Genomic DNA, 20,513 nt, shown 5'->3' on the forward strand with positions numbered 1-20,513 from the left:
CTGTGCTTGAAAACATCACCCTCTAGTGATCAAATTTGCTGCTGATTCACTTATCAAGAATTCACAATGTTTTAAGTGTTCTAGTCAATGAAAAAGGAGCCTTGGTGGCACAGTGATTAAGTGCTCACGTGCTAACTGAAAAGTTGGCCGTTCGAACCCAGCAGTACGCCTCACAGGAGAAAGATGTGGCAGCTGGCTTCTGACAGCCTTGGAAACCCTACGGGGCAGTTCTACTCTGTTCTGTAGAGTTACTATGAGTTGGAATTGACTAGATGGCAATAGGTTTGGTCTTCTGGTGATTCAATGAAAGGCTACTTAAAAAACCTTCAGAAATGCCATAATCATTATAATCAATCATGTGCTGTGGCAGAGTTGGGGGGTATGAATCCCCTAATGTTGTTGAATTTGTTTTTCTGAATAGGTGCTTCAAACAAACTAAAAATGACAATAACTTTTTAGTTGGACACAACACCATTTACGATATTTCCATGAGGTTTAATCGTGGCAATGGGCAAGCTGGTGTTCATTCTTCTACGAAGCTCTGTTAGTGTTCAGAATCTCAAAGTGACCTTTAGTCAAAAAAAGTTGAACTAAGACAGTTTTCCAACGCAGAAATTAACTGACCATCACAAATGCTCCACTCCTAGTTTCTCAACATGTTCACTCTTTATGTCCAACTCTATGAGGAATATACAATGTGACATCTAACTTAAACCCACCCATGTGTCACATAATTTTACGTTAACTTAACCTTCTTAAAGGGTTTTCCTATCCTCCCCTCATCTTTATTTTTATAATGTTGTCACCATAGATATCATTATGTTCCAGGAAATTTCCCCCTTGAAAGCAGCTACCTAATCTTACAAAATAAAATTCTTATTTTCTCAATTGTGCAACTGGAAAATTATACACCTTTCCAACCTACCGCTATAATATCTTAAGGCTCAGGGAGGAGGAGGATGAAGCCAGAGGATGGGAAGGCGCTCTTGTCTTCCATAAACAGGACCCTTGGCCTCCCCAGAAAGACTAAACTGTAAATGTGCATTCTGGAATGTAATCTCGTGAGCTGGATAAAAAAGGGTAAATTTAAGGATCATTTTTGGGCTTATGAATTAAGATTTAGTAAGATTAATATTCCCCAAAATGCAACAGATAAGGTGAGGGAGCTGTGCCCTGCCTACTTGGGTCTGTTAACTTTAATGAAAACAAATTATTTTTGGTATCCTGGCAAGAGGATGCTTAATGATGCAGTCATAGTCCCCCAAAGGGAAAGCAAGGTGTATTGAAAATTCTCATCCCTGTCGAGCAGAATTGCTGGTATAAATAATTATTTTTAAAGCTATATTTTAAGGAATATATTAAAGACTACCATTTAATAATAAATTATTTTTCTGTCCTTTTTTCCTCCTATCATAGAGTATTCTCAACAACTCATTTATGAATGGGAAAAAATTCTAAATTATCAAAATAAAAGCACAGACAAATTTTATGTTTTTTAAAATCAATCACTGACCAAAGAAATGCAAAGCAATTGATTAAGAATTATTTTTTAAGGGAGAACTATATAATAATCTTTTATATTAAAAGAACCAAAGTTTTGGTCAGTAAGTAGTGCAAACAGGAATCTATCTATCTATACTCCCATCTTACATGATAACAGCTGAAAAGAGAGAAATTGGGAGGGGGAGCCAAAAGGGAAGGCAGGGGACAGTCAAAGGCAACAGGGAGGCCGACCGCAGGCTCACAGAGGAGCTAGCGGGTAAAAATAAGCTGCTCCAATAAAACTTCCACCGTTAGCATGAGCGACCACCTACCCCCACCACTGTTGGCTTTGGCCCATTGCTGCCTCCACAGAAAGACTAAACCAGGAACCTGAGGCCTTACTCTGGCTCTTTAGGTGTTCTAGCTGTTACTGACCTCCAACAAGCCTTCTTCAATTTTTCAGTTTCCTCCCTTGTAAATCAAAGATAGTATATGCTTGTTTACCTCACAATATTTTTTAAAATAGGGTAATAATTAGAAACGAACTGGGAAAGATAAACGTTGGTCACTGAATGGTGTGGCCTCAGGAAAATGCTACCAGGTCAGGGGAAGTCAATATAGTGTCAACTCTTAGTGTGCTGCAGCAAAAAGCCCAAGCCCCTGATGGAAGTTCTGTAATCACGTTTTAAGGCACCACTGCAAGAACATACTAGGAGGTTATCTCTTGTTCTCAATCTTTACTACAAGGGAAATAATCAAGCTCAGGCCACCCACCACCTATGTATACCTCAGATTCTTCCCAAGCCTCCAGCTTTTATTTGACATCTTGCTATAGGTAGAAACAGCTTCTACTTTGAATTAAATCACTGAGCAAAAATATCACCCTTGCTTTTCAGAGTTCAAAAATGAAGCTCCAGGCTACAAAATGAAGGACCGGAGGGATTATAAAGGATTCTGATCCTTTTCATTTTTCAGAAGGAATAGAATTACAGTCCCACAGGTAAAACAGCCAAGAGCAGGACCCTGGTAGACTGATTACTTGCTACTAAAAAAAAAAAGCAATCATACGGAAAAGGCCTGAGAGAGGTTAAAAAGAACAAAGACAACATAAGCCGAATCATAGGAAGAAAGATGCAGGGGAAATTTCAAGAGCTTTTTTTTTTTTTTTAAAGTAAAGCACGAAAGAAGTGACTGAAGATCTTAGAAATATAGAAAAACCTGTTTTGCTAGACTAGAAGGCTGAAGCTATCATTTGTCATGTTTGGGTGGAGCTGAGGCCTGTGGAAATCCCCATATAAGGTAGTTTGTTCATGGCTTTTTCCTCAAACAGACATTACAGTTCCCCATCTGAAAAAGCCATTAGGCATTTGGGAGAAAAGATTTTTTGGCAGCCACATCCATATATACATTAAAAGCTGTGGTTTCCATTCTTAATGGTTAGTATATTTGCCAAGACACATCATTTCCCCCCTCTAATATGGCTCAGCATATTACTTTTCCTGTGGTTGTTACTGGAGGTGGCGATAAAGGTCAGATCTTACTGCTCTCCATAAATAGGCCGTTGGTCAGTAACTTCCTTATGTGATATGTTAACAGTCTTTACTTTCCTTTAAAAAGTATGCCTGTCTTTTGTGCGTGGTATCTCTTTCTTCCAGAGAGTTTCCCACTACATCTTAAGTGAAGCTGCTCTCCTGCTCCACCATAGTTCCTCTCAATGGCTTCAAAGCAGGACCTCTATTTTTGATTTTTTAGGATGAGTCTTGCTGTCTTTTTCTAGATCCATGATGTCCAATATAGCAGCTATTAATCACCAGCCACAGGTTGCAACTGAACACTTGAAATGTGGCTAGTCTGAATTGAGAAGTGCTGGCGCAGTGGCTAAGAGCTGGGCTGCTAACCAAAAGGTTGGCAGTTCAAGTCCACCAGCCGCACCTTGGAAACCCTATGGGGCAGTTCTACTCTATCCTATAGGGTTGCTATGAATCGGCAGAGGGTTTTTGTTTAAATGTAAAATAAACACTGAATTTCAAAGACTTAAGTTAAAAAAAAGGTGAAATATTTCAATTTTTAAAATACTGATTAACATGAAATGATAATTTTGGACATACTGGGTTAAACACAATATACTGTTAAAATTAAGCCCACTTGTTTCTTTCTGTTTTGTTTTTTTAATGTGGCTAATAAAAAACTTTAAACTATACATGTGGCTTGCATTTTATTTCTAACGGATAGTACCATTCTAGATAAGTTCCGTTTGCTGAATAAAAGAAATGAAACCCAGAAAACATTTTGAGGGGACAGCACTGAAAACTCAGGCAGACCCTGTCCAATCTTAGAAGAAAGGGGATCCCTGAACCCTTTCATTTCTAACCATATAGCAAGGGAGGGCAGCAGCTGGGATTAGAATCCTGGCTCTAAATCTTATTAGCAGGGTAGGTTTCTTCACCTTGGGTCAGATTCTTCATCTGTCACAGGAGCACAATGTAACTCCCTCATGGGCAGCTCAGGACCTGAACACAAGGAAACCATTTAGCATTTAGCAAACAAAGTGCCTTCTCAGCAAATGTGACTTTCCCCTCTTTCAAGGTCTTAGAAATCCTGTGGAGATATCCAATAGCTGATTTAGTCATTCTTGGCGTTAGAGTTATGGAAACTCTGAATTCCAATCCTCTTTTTCCCTTCTTGTCCACTCTAATCACTTCCACAGAATTCACCCTTCTGGTGAACGGAGTGTGTGGGAAGCTTTCTGGGCAAAACCTATCTCCTTCCTCACAACTGCATTAGTTATTCCCATCTTTTGCTTGCCATGTTCTTCCTCGCTCCTCCCTGCTGGCCCATGCACAAAAGAAATAATTAAAATTAGTTTCAAAATTCAGGAGGCTGCTTATTTCCTTCTTAGGACTGTTATCAATAGCACATTGCTACTGTTTACGCTTAAATTTTGCTTTGCTCCCCTGAAACTATGGCTCCCAGATGCTCTGTTAACACACAACTGAAACCCTTCCCAAAGCCCACTCTTCAGACAAAGATCAGACTGCACTATAAAAAAACAATACACGTGAGGAGTGTGCTTCTTAGTTCAATCAGATACACAATACCAGATGGGTGGCTCCTGTCCGGAGGCAGGATGAGAAGGCAGGAGGGGACAGGAACTGGTTGAATGGACACAAGAAACCCAGGTAGAAAGGGGGAGTGTGCCGTCACATTGTAGGGATTGCACCTAATGTCACTTAACAATATGTGTATAAATTTTTGTATGAGAAATTAACTTGAGCTGTAAACTTTCACCTAAAGCACAATTAAAAAAAAAAAAAAACTTAGAGGCTTAAAACAAAAAAAAATTTTTTTTTTGCTTTGCTATAATTCTAGCTACTTCATGTATGTACACATCATTCTTCAGAGATGCATGGATACATCCTTGATTTCCCACTAGTGTCTAATCAGATACCTAACAAATGAAGAGCCTTATAATGGTCTTAGGAAGAAGTAAAATAAAACTAAACGCTGACTTTTGATTACTAAATTAGGCCAGTCAGGACTACAGGGATGAAAAGCACCTTCTGTGACTAAGAAATCGTATCTGACTTTCTGACTTGGCAGCTGGGGGTAGATTTCTGGCTGGTTTGTCTGTGGCAAGTTCACATTTAAATTTTCTCCCAGCTGTTGCTAGCAGCATGCTGGGTTAGAAGCCCTGATTATTGAATTCCCCCTGTACGTGATACTATTTTCTTATTCTCCAGCCAACTTTTTCAGAATACTTGCCATTATTTACTACAAGTGCTAATCCTGGGAGTCTGGCTTCAAGTTTATTGTGAGTCAATGGGATCCGGCATCTGGATCTCATTCTACCTCTATGACTCCAGGTCTGGGCGTGGCTAGGGAATGGGGAATGCAGTGCGATGGAACACTTTTGCATGGCCTTGTTTGTCATGGTCTTTTAACTCCCACCCAAGTGATTGGATGAGACTGTGCAAATAAAGTAACTGTGGCCCACCAAGGGGATCGGTCAGTTTTGCCATCCCACTAGGCTTAAAACAGAGCCAATTCCAGAGCAGAGAAAGGATCTCACCACCACCAAGGAAAAAGAGCCAAGAGTGAAGCACGTCTTTTGGACCCAGGATCCCTGCGCTGAGAAGCTCCAGGAACCAGGAGACCAAGAGAGAACTGTAACACTGAAGACAGTGAGGAGCGGTGGCAGAGAAACAGCAGCCAGAGAGACTGGCAGCAGACGGCGCAGTGGGCTTCCCAGCCCACAGAGAGAGAAAGCTGAGCGCCTTTGGGCAAGGAGGCTTGCTGGTGAAGGAGGGTGCCTCCAGGCACTTGGTGGAGCTAGGCGTGCCGACCCACAGAGCTGAGCACCTTCATGCCAAGGCTTACTAATGAAGTGGTGTGCCTCGGGGCACTTATTAGCAGAGCTAAAAGAGCTTTGTAACACTTGCCCCAGCAGGGCAGAGGCCAAGCGCCAGAGAGAGACATGCCTTTGAGCATGGCTGAGAAGAGGCTGTCCTGATGGAAGAACTGTATCGTGAGCATTCCTGAACCTGAATTGTAACCTGTTACTTCCCTAATAAACCCCATAATCGTGAGTATTATCTGTGAGTTACGTGTGGCCACTGTAATGAATTATCAAACTCACCAGAGTAGAGACCTCCGTGGGAGGGATGGTTGGTGTCAGAACTGGTAAAGATGGCAGAGAGAGGAGGCATATCTGACCTCCACCTTACAGGAATCAGCCTTGAGCTGTTGATCTTGATTCTCCTCCCCACCCCCCCACCCCCGCCCCTTGTGGAGTTAGATGAGGAGATCTGATGCCTCCCTCATTCCAGTTTTATAGAGAAGAAGGACTAACTCCTGCACAACTTCCTCTTTGACATCCCTTTACAGACGATGGGGGATGGTGACAGAAGTATGAGCGTGCAAGAAACAAGGCACAGAATTAGTGAGAGAAAGAAAAGGTAAGACAAGGGGGAAGATTTTAAAATGTTAAAAGCAAAGGGAAGAGAAGTGCTTTCTCTGCAATAGTAGGTAGGAGGTAGGAGACTTGAAGAGGTTCACATCTGTTTGAAAGCAGAGAAAAACCGTGAGATTATCAAATACTGAATACAACTTAGACTCTTTCAACCTTGACCCCCATAAATTCTGGATCTTAAAGGAGACACTCGTGAATGGGCAGAGTAAAATAAAAAGCAAATGGAGGGAAGGGGACATGTGTCAACCACCTTGATCCCACCAAATATCACACTAGGATCCTTTTACATACAGTTTCTCAATTAATCCTGACTACTTACAGATTGGATGTCACTGCTATTTACAGACAAGGAATCTGAAACTTTGGGATATTAAATAATTTTTTCAGGACCATACAAGTGGCAGAAGTAAGATCTGAACTCAAATCTGGTAGTGCTAAAACTGATGGTCTTTCAACTATACCACAGTGTTTAAAGTACAAACAGGTTCACTGAATAAATAAACAAGTGAGAAAAGTAGATTCTCTTTACAGGTCTGAAACTGTCAAATCAGTGACAAGACAGACTCTGAAGAACTGAACCAAACTTCTTTCCAGCACAGTTTTTAAGCCCTATAAATACACTGCTAAGGGAATTATCTGTCTCTTCTTTCCTGCCCCCTGCCCAAATTTGACAAAGTATGTTTTTCAGATTTTCAGTCATTCATATGGCATTGCTATCTCCATTCTCTGGTCCCTCTACTCCACTGGCTACACTGCGATATCATATCACTTCTTCGTTGCAAAATCTTAGATGCTGTCCTAAAGTCGCAAAACTTTATATTGCATTCAATATAATGTTCAGCCTCATTCCTTGCCATTTATAACCCTTCCATATATCTTATATTCAAGCACACTGGACTCCTTTTTAATCTCTTTCATTCAACACTTACTTAAGGAGCACTTATTGCTCTAGGCACTGGGAACACAGGGCTGAATAAAGGACACAAAGCCCCTGCTCTCATGGATTTTGCAATCTAGTGGGAAAGGGTAGTAAAGAGATGAGATCAGAAAGGTAGAGGGGACCTGGGGGCAGGGTATAAGCCCTTGCAGACCATAATAAGCACTCTGGATTTTATTCTAGGTGAGATGGAAAGGCAATGGAGGATTCTGAATGGAGAAGCAACGCTGACTTACATACCTCTGCTCAAGCTGTTGCCAACTCTGCCTAGAACACCACCCTTTCCCATCATTTTTCAAATAATGCTGAAGTTTACTTCAAAGCCCAATGCAAAAATCACCACCTCAATGATGCCAACCCTGACTGAGAATTACGGTTACTCCACCGTTTGGTTATCCCCAAAACTGGCAGCACTTATGATGGTCTAATTACGTTTGGTTATTTGTGTGCATTTTTTTTAACCCCACCAAGTGTGTATGCTCATCCAGAATATTTTATTCATTTTCTATTCTACCAGCTGTGCACAGTACACTGTTGTTTGTAAATTAAACTACAACTATGTGCTTTTCTTTTTTTTAATAAATTGGAAGATGAAATTAAAGTATTAGCTTTTCCTTTATTATCCCTGAAAAAAAGTTCTGTTCTCCTGATGACTATAAAACTCACTGCCGTTGAGTCGATTCCAACTCATAGTGGCCCTACAGGACAGAGCAGAACGGCTCCATAGGATTTCTAAGGCTGTAAATCTTTACTGAAGCAGACTACCGCATCTTTCTCCCGCAGAGCAACTGCTGAGTTTGAACCACCGACCTTTTGGTTAGCAGCTGAGCACTTTAACCACTGCATCACCAGGGCTCCTGATCACTGTAACTATTACATATTTTCTATATGTATGTATGTATCTGTATGTAACAAAAAAAAAAACCAAGCCTGTTGCTGTTGAGTCGATTCTGACTCATAGCAACCCTATAATATATATGTGTGTATATATAAATATATATACACCCATACACGTGTGTATGTATGTATGTTTTACATATAATTACTATGAATGTTACATTTTCTTAAAATAAGTGTTTTCATAAAAAAGATTACATAAATTTAAATCGCTAAGGAAATTCACCGTGTGAGGCAAATCATGTAGTAAAGCACAGGATCCTTTTGGGGTGAATAATCATCTCCCGATGTTTCACAAATGTAGAGTTTTGCACTAAGTTTCCTTTAAGCCTGGAGGTATTTTTAAACAGCCTTATAAAGGTTAACGAGTGAGAATAACTTCTCAACCAGTTACAGCTGCTTTTTTCCTACCATTTCAGGATAAACATTTATTAGCCATAGTGTTAAAATAGTACATTTTCTTTCTTTCTTACTTTTTTCAATAGACCCTAGGCAGAATTTGGTTATATAAAAAAAAGCTAATAAAATAGGATGCCAAAAAGTATCAACAAGGTCTTTTACAGTATAAGACTCTGCAGGACCATAAACTGTATGGCAGTAAACACTATCAAGGTTGTTAGTTTGTTCTTTGCAAACTTAAGAGTATAGTACGCCCTTCCCCAGTCACCCGTAACTTTAAAACTAGTAAAACAAAGCTGCTTTTACATATATTTAATAATTAAATATACACCCATAGAAAATAAGAACTGCAGTCATTGCCCTTTACAACATGGAGGAGAAAGATTTTAATTAGCATGGCTAGAGGTTACTACTACAGCTTACCAAAGACTTTCTGTTGCTGTATATGCAAGTTTAGAAAATATCACTTAGATATGCTTTTAAATAACTAAGAAAAATAAGTCATAAGGAAAACAATTAAATCCAAAAATACCAACAACACCCTGTGTTGGCTGGTCTAGGTCATCACATTCATTTCTTCTCTCAAACTTCCCCTCCTCTGTCTTAATCACTTTAAACATACAGTCCTACCTCTGCAAAAGCAAATCTATATCCAAAGTATTTTACCTGATGTGCTTTCACAGTCCCTTTCTCTTAATTCAAGAATAAAGAATCTTCTCCGGTACTTCTACTCATTTATCAGGACTTAACAAGCCAGTTTCACATTACAGTAAATTATCTTTAAAAGCTTCTATTTCCTATACTACACAGTACTTCCTCATCTTCACTTCGTATGTGTTGTCCTGAACTATATTTAAGCCAATGAAACCGAGTTGAGTTTTTTTTCCTGCATTGTCAAATCATGTGACATGGTATGTTACGCGATAACCCCACAGATCTGAAGAAAGAGGGTAACACCCCTAAGTGTCGTAACTCATATCCTGTTGAGTTGTTATATAAATATAAGCTACTTTGCTAAATTAAGAAATCCACCCACAAACTTACTGAAAACATTTATAATACACAGAAAAATACTTAGAAGAATAAACTAACTGATTAGTACAGAAAGAGGTACACTTTCAAAGAGACAGCCTCCATTCCCTTGGATCCTGATAGTATCTACATATTTGAAAGAAGTTCTTTTAAGTCTACTCTGAATGTTTTAACATTTTGGTGTCAAGCAGCTAGTCTTTATCACATATTTTCCCAGTGAAATGGTCCAAGTTAGTTTAGAGACACAGGGCATCGGCAGTTCAGTGGTAGAATTCTCGCCTTCCATGTGGGAGACCCAGGTTTGATTCCCGGCCAATGCACCTCATATGCAGCCACAACCTGTCTGTAAGTGGAGGTTTGCTTGTTGCTATGATGCTGAACAGATATCAGTGGAGCTTCTAGACTAAGACAGATTGGGAAGAAAGGCCTGGTGATCTACTTCCAAAAATCAGCCAGTGAAAACCCTATGGGTCACAATAGTCTGATCTGCAACAGATCATGGGGGCAGGGCAAGAGCCACCGTGAGTCAGGGGCCGACTCCACGGCAGCTAACAATAGCTGAGAGACAGGCATACCCCTGCTCTATTTGGCTAAGCAGTGGGAACAGCGTTCCTTCTGTCCCAGATTTCCTTGACACAGTGCAAAGGAGAAGCAAGGCCACTGTTGCTAAAGCCCTTACACAGCCAACTTCGTCAGCCTTCCGGGACGACTCTGTGCCAAGTTTCCATTAAAGAATAAAGGGATCTTTGGGTGAGGCTGAGGAAGAACTAGCAGCATTTAATGCAGCCTTCCTCTTCATGAATGAAGGCTTCCTTGCCCTGATTCATTGAGAGTAGTATTTTTTTTTTTAAAAAAAAAGCTCTTTCACAGAGAGTCCCTGACGGAGCAGGAGAAAAGTGGGGTGCAAAACTCGAATTCTAGTAAAAAGACCAGACTTAATGGTCTGACTGAAACTGGAGGGACCCCAGAAGACATGGCCCCTGGACTCTCCATTAGCCCAGAACTGAAACCATTCCCAAAGCCAACTCTTTTAGACAAAGATTAGACTGGACTATGTGACATAAAATGATACTCGTGAAGGGAGTGCTTCTTAGCTCAAGTAGATACATGAGACTAAATGGGCAGCTCCTGTCCGGAGGCGACATGAGAAGGCAAAAAGGCATAGGAGCTGGCTCAATCAACACGGGAAATCTGGGGTGGAAAGGAAGAGTGTGCTGTCATATTACAGGGAGAGCAGCTAGGGTCACATAGCAATGTGTGTATAAATTTTTGTATGAGAAATGGACTTGAACTGTAAACTTTCACTTAAAGCACAATTAAAAGAAAAAAAAAGCTCTTTCACCCAATTTCTTTATTACAGAAAAGTCATTTTCAGAATGATCACAGCATTCCTAGGTACTAGGGCCTTAAGTTAAGGAACCCTGGTGGTACAGTGGTTAAGCACACGACTGCTAACTGAAAGGTCAGCCGTCCGAACCCACTCAGCAGCTCCACAGGAGAAAAGACCTGGCAATCTACTCCCGTAAAGATTACAGCCTAGGAAACCATATGGGGGAGTTCTACTCTGTCCTGTAGGGTGGCTATGAGTCAGAATGGGCTCAGTGGCAAACAACAACAGGACCTGAGGTTATTCTTTAAAAACAAGAAAGTGACTTGCCACCTTTGCTTGCTATACTAACACTAGAGAATGGGTACTGGTAGCATTTAGAGCTAGTGACAGAACGGAAAGGTACCTTGAAGGCCATTTATCGCATTTATAGGGAAGGAATTCTCTGTCTGAAGAAGTACAACAGCTTATCCAGGACAAGTTAAAGGCAGAGTGAACTCTAAAACCCAGGGTTCTTTCCAGCACTCCTCGGGGGGGCATACCTCACAAGCTATAATATAGACCTTCATGTTGTAATCTCAAATCCAACCATCGAAGCTGGTTTTAGATTTCTTACACAATAGTCAATCCAGTAAAATTCCAGAATATTTTTCTGGCTTTCGTTTAGTTTCTTTTGGGAGGTGGGGGTGGAAAGCAGAAGGAAGCTGGAAGTGAAAAGGCCATTTGTGGTTGAGAAGCAGTTCTCTGGCCCCCGCCCCCCACCTCCTGTTCCCACCAGGGTCAGTCCTATACCACAGAGATAAACCCTGGAAAGCAGCCAAGCTATCTCTCTTGGGATAAGGAAAATAGAACGGGAAACCTCTTGAGCTGGAGTCCCAGGATATAGAATTCTAAGAAAAACTGTTGTTATTGAATATGTAATCCAAAGGATGAAAAAAATTCATATATACATACATACATGCACACACACACACACACACACACACACACACACACACACACACACTTTTTGTCTCCCAATTCTTTACTGGTCACCATGCACTGTGAAGAAATAAACAGGGTGTTGTAATAGACAAAATGGGGGAGCACCTGCTTAGGCAGGGTGATCAGAAGTCTCTCTAAGCAGGGAACATTTAAGCTGAGACTTAAATAAGAAGCCAGAAGACCAAAGGATAAGAACCGAGGGAAGAAAGTTCAGGCAGAGGAAACAGAGCTCATTCTCTTTTGAAGTTCAAGCCATCTGAGTATACCACCCTAAGTATCACCTCCCCTCATTCCCTAGACACTTTGTCACCTGGGTCATCATCTTCCTCTCCACCCCACCCATATGGGTAACCCATCCAACAACAGCTTTGAAAAGTCTCCCCCTCCACATCTCTACTCTTCCTAACTCAAATCTTTTCATTCACTCTGTCACCGCGGAAATCTTCCGCTTTGGTACTTAACTGACACCAATTCTTCATGCTCTACTTATCTCATTTCCACTACACCTGCTCTTCCAACGTGAAGACCCATTTTCTTTCTGTCTTCAGGCCTATACCTTTCTTTCCTCCTGTCTAGACTCCACTACTAAGCATCTAAACTGCTAGTATCTAATACTATACACCAAATGCAATCAATTTCTCTTCTTGGAGCTGTGCTACTTCCAATTCCTCTATTTCTTACCTGGCTAATGCCCAGCAGCTGACCAGACTAGACAGACTGGCATCGTTATTAACGTCTCTACCTTAGCTGGTCCTTTGTGTCACCTGTCAATTCTCCTCTTAAACCCATGCCCCATTCCCTTTAAGGACTATTTCACCATTCTTTTGACCATCTCCTCTGTAATCAGCTCCTCCATTCCTCCTCCTAGCTGAGGATCTCTCTTCATGAAGAAAACAGATCTTCCAGAGGTTTTCTTTCAACTACCTCCTCCCACCACACCCTGTACCCTCTCCTCTATCAACTTACTCCTAATCCCCATCCTTCAGGCCCAGAGAAGACCTGTTCAATGTCAATCCGCACACCTATGTGCAGACGTTCCCTTTCCTTCTCTGCTAGCTCTTTCCCACCACAGGTCTGTAAACAGGCTCGTTTCTGTTACCTTAAAAAGAGCCTATTTTAAATTCCTCTCTAGCTACTAACCTCATTCTCTCCTACTCTTCAAACAAACTTTTTAAAGAGTAGTCTAAACATCCATTTACTCCTCAACCACTGCAGTCTGGAAACACCTCTTAGTAAGATCACATTCAGTTCTTAAAAGCCAAATCCAGAAGACATTTTTCAGGCTTTATCTTACATTTGACATTTTAAAATGACGCTCTCCTTGACTTCTATTCCCGTGGCTTCCAGACCATCATTCTTGTATCTCTCTAGCCATCCCACCAGTGTGGACTTTGCAGGGACCTCTTCCTCTGCCTGCTGTTTTGGTACGGCTACTCCTCAAATTCTGACCTTGGCCCCCTGCTCTTCTCATTGTGCACATTCTCCCTGGGGACTCTGTCATTTCCCATGGCTCCACTACTTCCTACATGTTAGCAGCTCCCAAATCTCTAGACCGGGCAGGACTGCTCTCTTGAACCTCGCAGTCACTTATCATTGTCTGCTGGATATCTCCACCTAGAAGTCCCAACAGACAACTTAAACCTAACATGCCTAAAATAAGCCATTCACCCACTTTGCCCCATGCCTAAAACCTATGCCATTTAATATGCTCTCTCTCAGTTATGGAAACATTATCCACCCAGTTACCCAAGCTAAAACTTTCCCAGTCACCTTGACGTCTCCCTCACTTCTTACCTTCAAATCACCCACTTTTGCTAAATTTAACTCCCAAATAGCCCTTAAATGTGTCCCTCTGCCCGACCTCACTCCTGTTTTTTACCCCCATCACAGTTCCAGCCCTCATCATTACTCACTGGGTCTGCTGCTGCAGCCACCTAACTTAGATTCCCTGTCTCCAGCCTTGAGCCCTTCAATCAAATCCAAAAGACCCAGCCAGCAAGGGATCTAAGGAACCTGGTATCACACCCCTGATTAAACTCTCCAGTGGCTCTCCACTGCATTGAGAACAAAGTGAAAACCCTGTAAGGTAGAATACAACCCCCTACCTCACCTGGTCCCACCTAGTTCCTCATCTCTGGACAGTCCTCACCATTCCTGGACATTCCTCGCTTTATGCAGCACAGCAGCAATGCCGACGTCATGCAGCCCCTCACGTGGATGCTGTTGCTTATACTGACCTCTGTGCACGAAGGGCCCTTCTCGCGTCTCCCCGGTGGCAACTCTTAAACATCCTTATACCACTGAGACTGAGGCAACAGGTTGTCAGAAAACCTGTCCTACCCCTTCTCCAGCCCCTCTCTCCAGTCTGGGTTCAGCACTCCTTCTCAGTGCTTCCGCAATGCCTTGTCACTTTATTTCAAGGCTCCTTTTATCATCTTCCTTTTCTACACTTGAGCGCAGGAACCAGATTCTCATTCCTCTTTCGGCCCGTGTGCCTATGCCTAGCATACACATCAGGCTTTCAATAAAGTTTAACGAAACTGAAACCTGGACAGCACTGTCATTCTTATCTTGCAGATGAGGAAAATGAAGCTCGGAGAGAGGTTATGTGACTTTTAAGTCACCGAAGGAGAGGTCTGGGAAGGAAACTTAAAATGCAAAAGGATACTAGCTAAATTAAAAGTTTTTTCATTGAAAGCAGAAAGTCTCTCAGAGCTAAGCACCGTGGGTGGGTGCAGGAGATATGTCTAAGTTTTTACCATGTTACTCTAGAGCCTAACAAGGTGCTACCCAGAACATACCAGTAAAACTAGCTGGCAATGAATCACCCAAACCACAGTGACCTCACATACATCAGAGTAGAACTGTGCTCCATAGGGTTTTCAATAGCTGATTTTTCTAAAGTAGATCACCAGGCCTTTCTTCCGAGGTGCCTCTGGGTGGACTGAAACCATCAACCTTTCAGTTAACAGCCAAAAGTGTTAAACATTTGCACTACCTAGGACACAGTAAGTACTTAACAAATATTGATTGACTCCTTATGATTACAGAGAGGGTCACTTTCATTAGTATACTATACAAGAGTAGGTTTGCTTCTGTCCAGCAGGTGGAGCTAGAGTTCTGTATAATCTCCAGCAATGGACTGGGTGCCCTGGTAGAAGACCCAATCTTTTTCATCCATCCATTGCTATGCTTCTTTTTCCTTTATAAGCCTCACACTCATACAAACAAAATCAGGATAGGTGTTTTCCACAGGCTATGTCCATAGTCTGAATGGATACAGACACAGATTTAACTTGTTCAAAGTCCAATATACTTGCATATCTTTTCTTCTCTGGCCTTTAAAAAAAATCTGGAGTAATTTTACACAACTTGAAATGACTATCAACTAATTGATGAAGATGATTAACATGCTTGGCTGCTTACTGAAAGGTTGGAGGCTCGAGTCCATCCAAAGGTCCTTGAAAGAAAAGCTTGGTGATCAGTTTTTGAAAAATCAGCCATTGAAAACCCTATGGAGCACATTTCTCCTCTAAACACACATGGGGTTGCCACAAGTCGGAATTGACTTGATAGCAACTGTTTTTTAATTTACCTAACCTATCAGGTGCTACTCAATTTCTGAACCCTTATGTGGTCTTCCTAGGTCCTTATTATGAAACACATTTATGTGCTAACAAGTTTATCATATTCATTCCTATATAGATAGGCTTTCCCTGGGGTTTCTGTCCTATTTCACTGGAGAAAACATTTTAAAAACAAACAAACAAAACCTTTCAGTATATCCTAACCATTGTTTTAAGCATTTGAGATTCTAAACAGGATTTAAAAAAAAAAAAGACAAACAATTAAGGTTAAAGTAAAAAACAAATTAATTACCACCTAAGAGCGTAAAGCTTAAAGTAGCATAGCATACTTCCTTCTTCATTCAATTTACAAATTCCCATGGCATTCTCAGAAAACTTTGTTTATGAAAACTGTGTACAAGTACTTCATGTTTACATCTAAAACAGAGTCAGGCTCCATACGCGGATAATTATACAAAGGCTGGCTCCTCTCTCCCCCTCTTCTTAACCTACACCGAAGTCCTGTGGAACGCACGACATGACACCCAGCATAACATCTCTGGTCCTAGTCTACTTAATGCCTATGGTGCCCCTTGCCCCAAGCAATCGAAATAACTAAAACTGCCTCCACAAAGTGCCAACTGCTCCTTAGGGAACTGTGCCAGCCCCAGTGAGAACCAATGACCTAGAGGGCTTCTGAGGCCAGTTCCAGCTTTAAACTACTTGATTCCAAAAACACTGATTACAGTATCTGAAGGAGCCACTTATCAGAGTTTGACTTGACCAATTTAATAATATACAACACTGAATACAATATTAAAATTAAAATACTGAAAACAAATCCAACTATAATATTAACTTTTTAATCAACGAAGTCCTCAATTTACAAATATTTTTGAACTCAGGCTAAATTACATCAAAAAAACAGTATCATGAAATAGCAAGTCTCTTCCAACCATAACAACACATAAAACCCACTGCTGCTGAGTCTGTTCTGATTCACAGTGACCCTACAGGACAGAGGAGAACTGCCCCATAGGGTTTCCAAAGCTGTTACACAATCTTTATGGAAGCAGACTGCCACATCTTCCTTCCACAAAGCAGCTGGTGGATTCGAACTGCACACCTTTCATTTAACCACTGTGCCACCTGGGCTCCCTATAACAAAACATAAAAGCCCTAAATAGCAGCACTTGGACCTAAATGCTCTTAGCTCTGGAGTCTTGCAGAGCCTGAGCAAGCTACAATCCCCAAGCTACAATCCCTAATACCCACTCAGACCGGAATCTGTCCGATCTTTAGGAGCAGAGGAGGGGGAAGCAGCTTGCGAATTCTCATGGCTATATTGTGGGAAGACACTGCAAGCCCAGAAACATGAAAGAACAGGGATAATACCAGCGTATGCCACCAGGCCAGAGTGAGAGGGCTCTGAGGGCAGAGTCTGAACCCCAGAAGTAATTCATTGGTTAACAGCTATTCACAACCAAGTGTTTCTTCAATTAAATGTAGTCTGTTTAGGCATTCAACTCAGCACTCCAAAACTGAATGAAGCCTCCTTTTCCTCCCGAACTAGCTCTTTTCCACAAAAGAGGCCACCATTCACCCGATGTCCTAACCCAAGCCAGAAACATAGGAGTCATCCTCAACTCCTTCATCTTCCTCACGAACCTCCCAATACACAATTAGGAGGTCCTCTTTTCTTCCTCTTCATGTATTCACTTCTTTCCATCCCTATGAACAGTACTTACTTCTTGCACCATCATCTCTCACTTGGATTAATGCAACAGCCTTCCAACTGGTCTCTGAGCTTCCACTCTTTTCTGATCCCTGCCCCCAACCCACTCCTTCTCCAGGCCATTCCAACACTGCCCTGTAATCAGTATTGCCACCTCCCTCCACGCTCAGTTTCTGGTAACAGCTCTAGCTCTTCTGACCACAAAGCAGGCATCTACCCAGGCTGCTTAGATGGGCGCTTATTACTATCCCCTGACAACAACGACTGGTCCTGGTTTGGGCACCTGACCTGAACCAAGCTTAATCAGATTCTATTTCTCAAAAACTAGAAATCTGAGTGGAAATTTGCACTCTGCAGTTGGAGCAAATCAGCCAAGGGCATTACTCTATAGAGAAATTCCACAAGCTGTTTTGCTGAATGCCAGGAGTTACCCTAGCTCTTTGTCCTCAGAGACTTGGATGTCCAGCCTTTCCTTCAACTCTGTGAACCACCTTACTATCTTTCCAGTAAAATCCTTTTCAGTTTATGTCTGTCAGAGCAGATTCCTGTTGTTTGCAACCAAAGAAACTTAAGCAACAGTGAAACTGTTTGAGCCTGACAAAAAGACGCTTTGTGATCTGGCTGCCTGTGGTCCCACCTGGAACTTGTGGCTCCAATCCCTGCTTCACACTCTCCAAGCCAACCATGCTGATTAATCTGCTGCATCACAACTCCTTGCTTTCTCTTCCTTGGCCTTTATACTACTGCTTCTCCTCCCTAGAACGCCCTCTATTCGTCACACAGGACTGTTTAGATGTCACTTCTAGGAAGTTTTCCCTGACCGCCTCAGGTTGAACATTCACACTCTCCGAGTAAACCAGTTGCTGTCAAGTTGATTCCGACTCACGGCAACGCCATGTATGTCAAAGTAGAACTGTGCTCCATGGGGTTTTAAATGGCTGATTTTTCAGATGTAAATCACCAGGTCTTTCTTCCGAGGTGCCTCTAGGTAAGCTTGAACCACCAACCTTTTGGTTAGCAGCCGAGAGCGTTAACCATTTGCACCACTGAGGAACTGCCTGTATTTAAAACCAAAAAACCCACTGCCATTGAGTTGATTCCAACTCATAGCAACCCTACAGGACAGAGTTGAACTGCCCTATAGGGTTTCCAAGACTGTAAATCTTTGTGGAAGCAGACTGCCACATCGTTTTCCGGTGGAGTGGTGATGGGTTTGAATCACTGACCTTTTGGTTAGCAGTCAAGCACTTTAACCACTGCACCACCAGGGCTCAGTGCCTGTATTTAGTACTCCTAAAATAAAGCTTAGCACCCTGAGTTGTATTTGCCTGATTCCTTATTAGTTTAACCCCACACGGACGTTTACTCAAAGTGGTGATCCTTATTCACTTCTGTATCCCCCATGCCTGAGCACATGCCTGGCCCAGAGCAGGCTCTCAATAAGCACATCTCAAACAAATGAGCAAACTAGGAAATTGGAAACCCACTTAAACAATTCAAATTAGTATTCAGGGAAATGTAACAAGTTTAAAAATAAATGTATCTCTTTAGAATCAAGAGACTCTGGACATTCATTGCTAAATTCATTTTAATACTGATTCATATTCTAAAGCATTTAACCAGGTGTTCAATTGGTGAAAATTCATCAAGCTATACACTTAAAATATGTACACTCTTCTGCATGTATTAAATACATCAATGAAAATTTTAAATACACACTTAACATAGCTTAAAGCCACAGTTACAGACAAGTAATAAGTTCGACATGCATGCAAATACACTTACAATGGTAGAAGGTTCACTGACTACAAGTAAAATTCCCTAGGTTACATTCTTAATTATACCCCTTAGTAGCTGTGTCACCTTGCTTCAGTCAAAATTATTAATATTCAAGCTTTAATGGGTAATAACCATTCTGTCTAAATCTCAGAGCTATGGGAAAGATGAAATCATAAGGGTAGAAATTCAAACATAAGGCATATTCTGAGTCACCTCCAAGTGAGTGTTAGTTGAATTATATAAATCAGATTTTAGAAAATGCAACACCTTGGCATGAAATTGCCTACAAAATCCCACGAATGTACACCAAAGACTGATATGGGATAATAAAGCCAGGGTGCTAAGGTGAAATTTAAGATTAAATATATATATATATTTTTTAAATTTTTTTATTGTACCTCAGATGAAGGTTACAGAACAAATAGTTTCTCATTTAACAGTTAGTGCACATATTGTTTTATGACATTGGTTAACAACCCCATGACATGTTAACACTCTCCCTTCTCGACCTTGGGTTCCCTATGACCAACCTTCCTGTCCCCTCTTGCCTTCTAGTCCTTGTCCCTGGGCTGTTGTGCCCCATTAGTCTCATTTTGTTTTATAGGCCTGTCTAAAAAAGATTAAATGTATTCTTAAGGGAGAAAGAAAAGATATTCCTACATCATTATTTTTCTTGTGAACTAGATTAGAAGGACCATGCTTGGTAAAGTAGAGGGTCAGCGAAAAACAGGAAGACCTTCCACAAGACAGACTGACACAGTCGCTGCAACAAGGGGCTCAAATACCGAAACTATCGTGAGGACGGCGCCGGGCTGGGCAGTATTTCATTCCCTGGTACGCACGGTCGATATGAGTCAGAACCCACTCGACAGCACCTAACAACAAGAGGATGGAAAAATTATTTACATTTTACAAACTAAAACAAACATTTCTCTTACTTAGGATAGCTGAAATGTTTTTTAGAGCTCTGCTACGATAATAAATAATTTTTTGTTAAAGGAATCTCTAAAAATGGGAGTGGAAGAAAACATAAAAAGCATACTCCATATAGACAAGCTCTTATAACACACAAGTTATATTGTTAAGTTTAACATATGAAAACCATTTCAGAACATAAGTATTGCCTTTAATGAGTACAACAAAATAGAACTGGATACATGGATTAGAAATATAAATCAGTTTTTACATATCCAAATGCAAACCATGAGCTTTGTTAAAAATAATTTAATTGAAGAAAGATAAAATGAGTTATAATGAGAAATTACCGGTGATTATACACTTCACTACAGTATCAAAACATGTACAATTTTATAAGAGTATTCAACACAGTCACTCGGTAAGGGGGAAGAAAAGATGGGCAAGAATTTTATTTCCCAGAAAAAAATAGACTTTCATGTTTAATTGCT

At 41.1% G+C, this 20,513-nt stretch overlaps 1 protein-coding gene and 1 long non-coding RNA gene across 4 annotated transcripts in view; one reads left to right on the forward strand and one right to left on the reverse strand.

Annotated features, from left to right (window-relative positions):
• Positions 1-20,513, reverse strand: part of LIMS1 (LIM zinc finger domain containing 1) — a 156,861-nt gene that overhangs the window by 84,202 nt on the left and 52,146 nt on the right. The window contains exon 1 of one of the 3 annotated variants that reach the window (XM_023733736.1): positions 9,351-9,666. The exons of 1 other annotated variant lie outside the window; for it this stretch is intronic. The gene's annotated coding sequence lies outside the window, so the exon portion shown is untranslated. Of the gene's footprint in view, positions 1-3,928; positions 3,972-9,350; positions 9,667-20,513 lie in introns of those variants that run through there. One more of the 3 variants, XM_023733726.1, reaches the window with a different exon arrangement.
• LOC111821043 (uncharacterized) lies at positions 5,610-8,165 on the forward strand. The gene is made up of 3 exons (XR_002824523.1): positions 5,610-6,064; positions 6,309-6,437; positions 7,572-8,165. It is a non-coding gene; the product is annotated as an uncharacterized LOC111821043 (long non-coding RNA).

This window comes from Trichechus manatus, unplaced genomic scaffold (assembly GCF_000243295.1).
Source record: "Trichechus manatus latirostris isolate Lorelei unplaced genomic scaffold, TriManLat1.0 scaffold00004, whole genome shotgun sequence".
NCBI classification, from domain to species: Eukaryota; Metazoa; Chordata; class Mammalia; order Sirenia; family Trichechidae; genus Trichechus; species Trichechus manatus.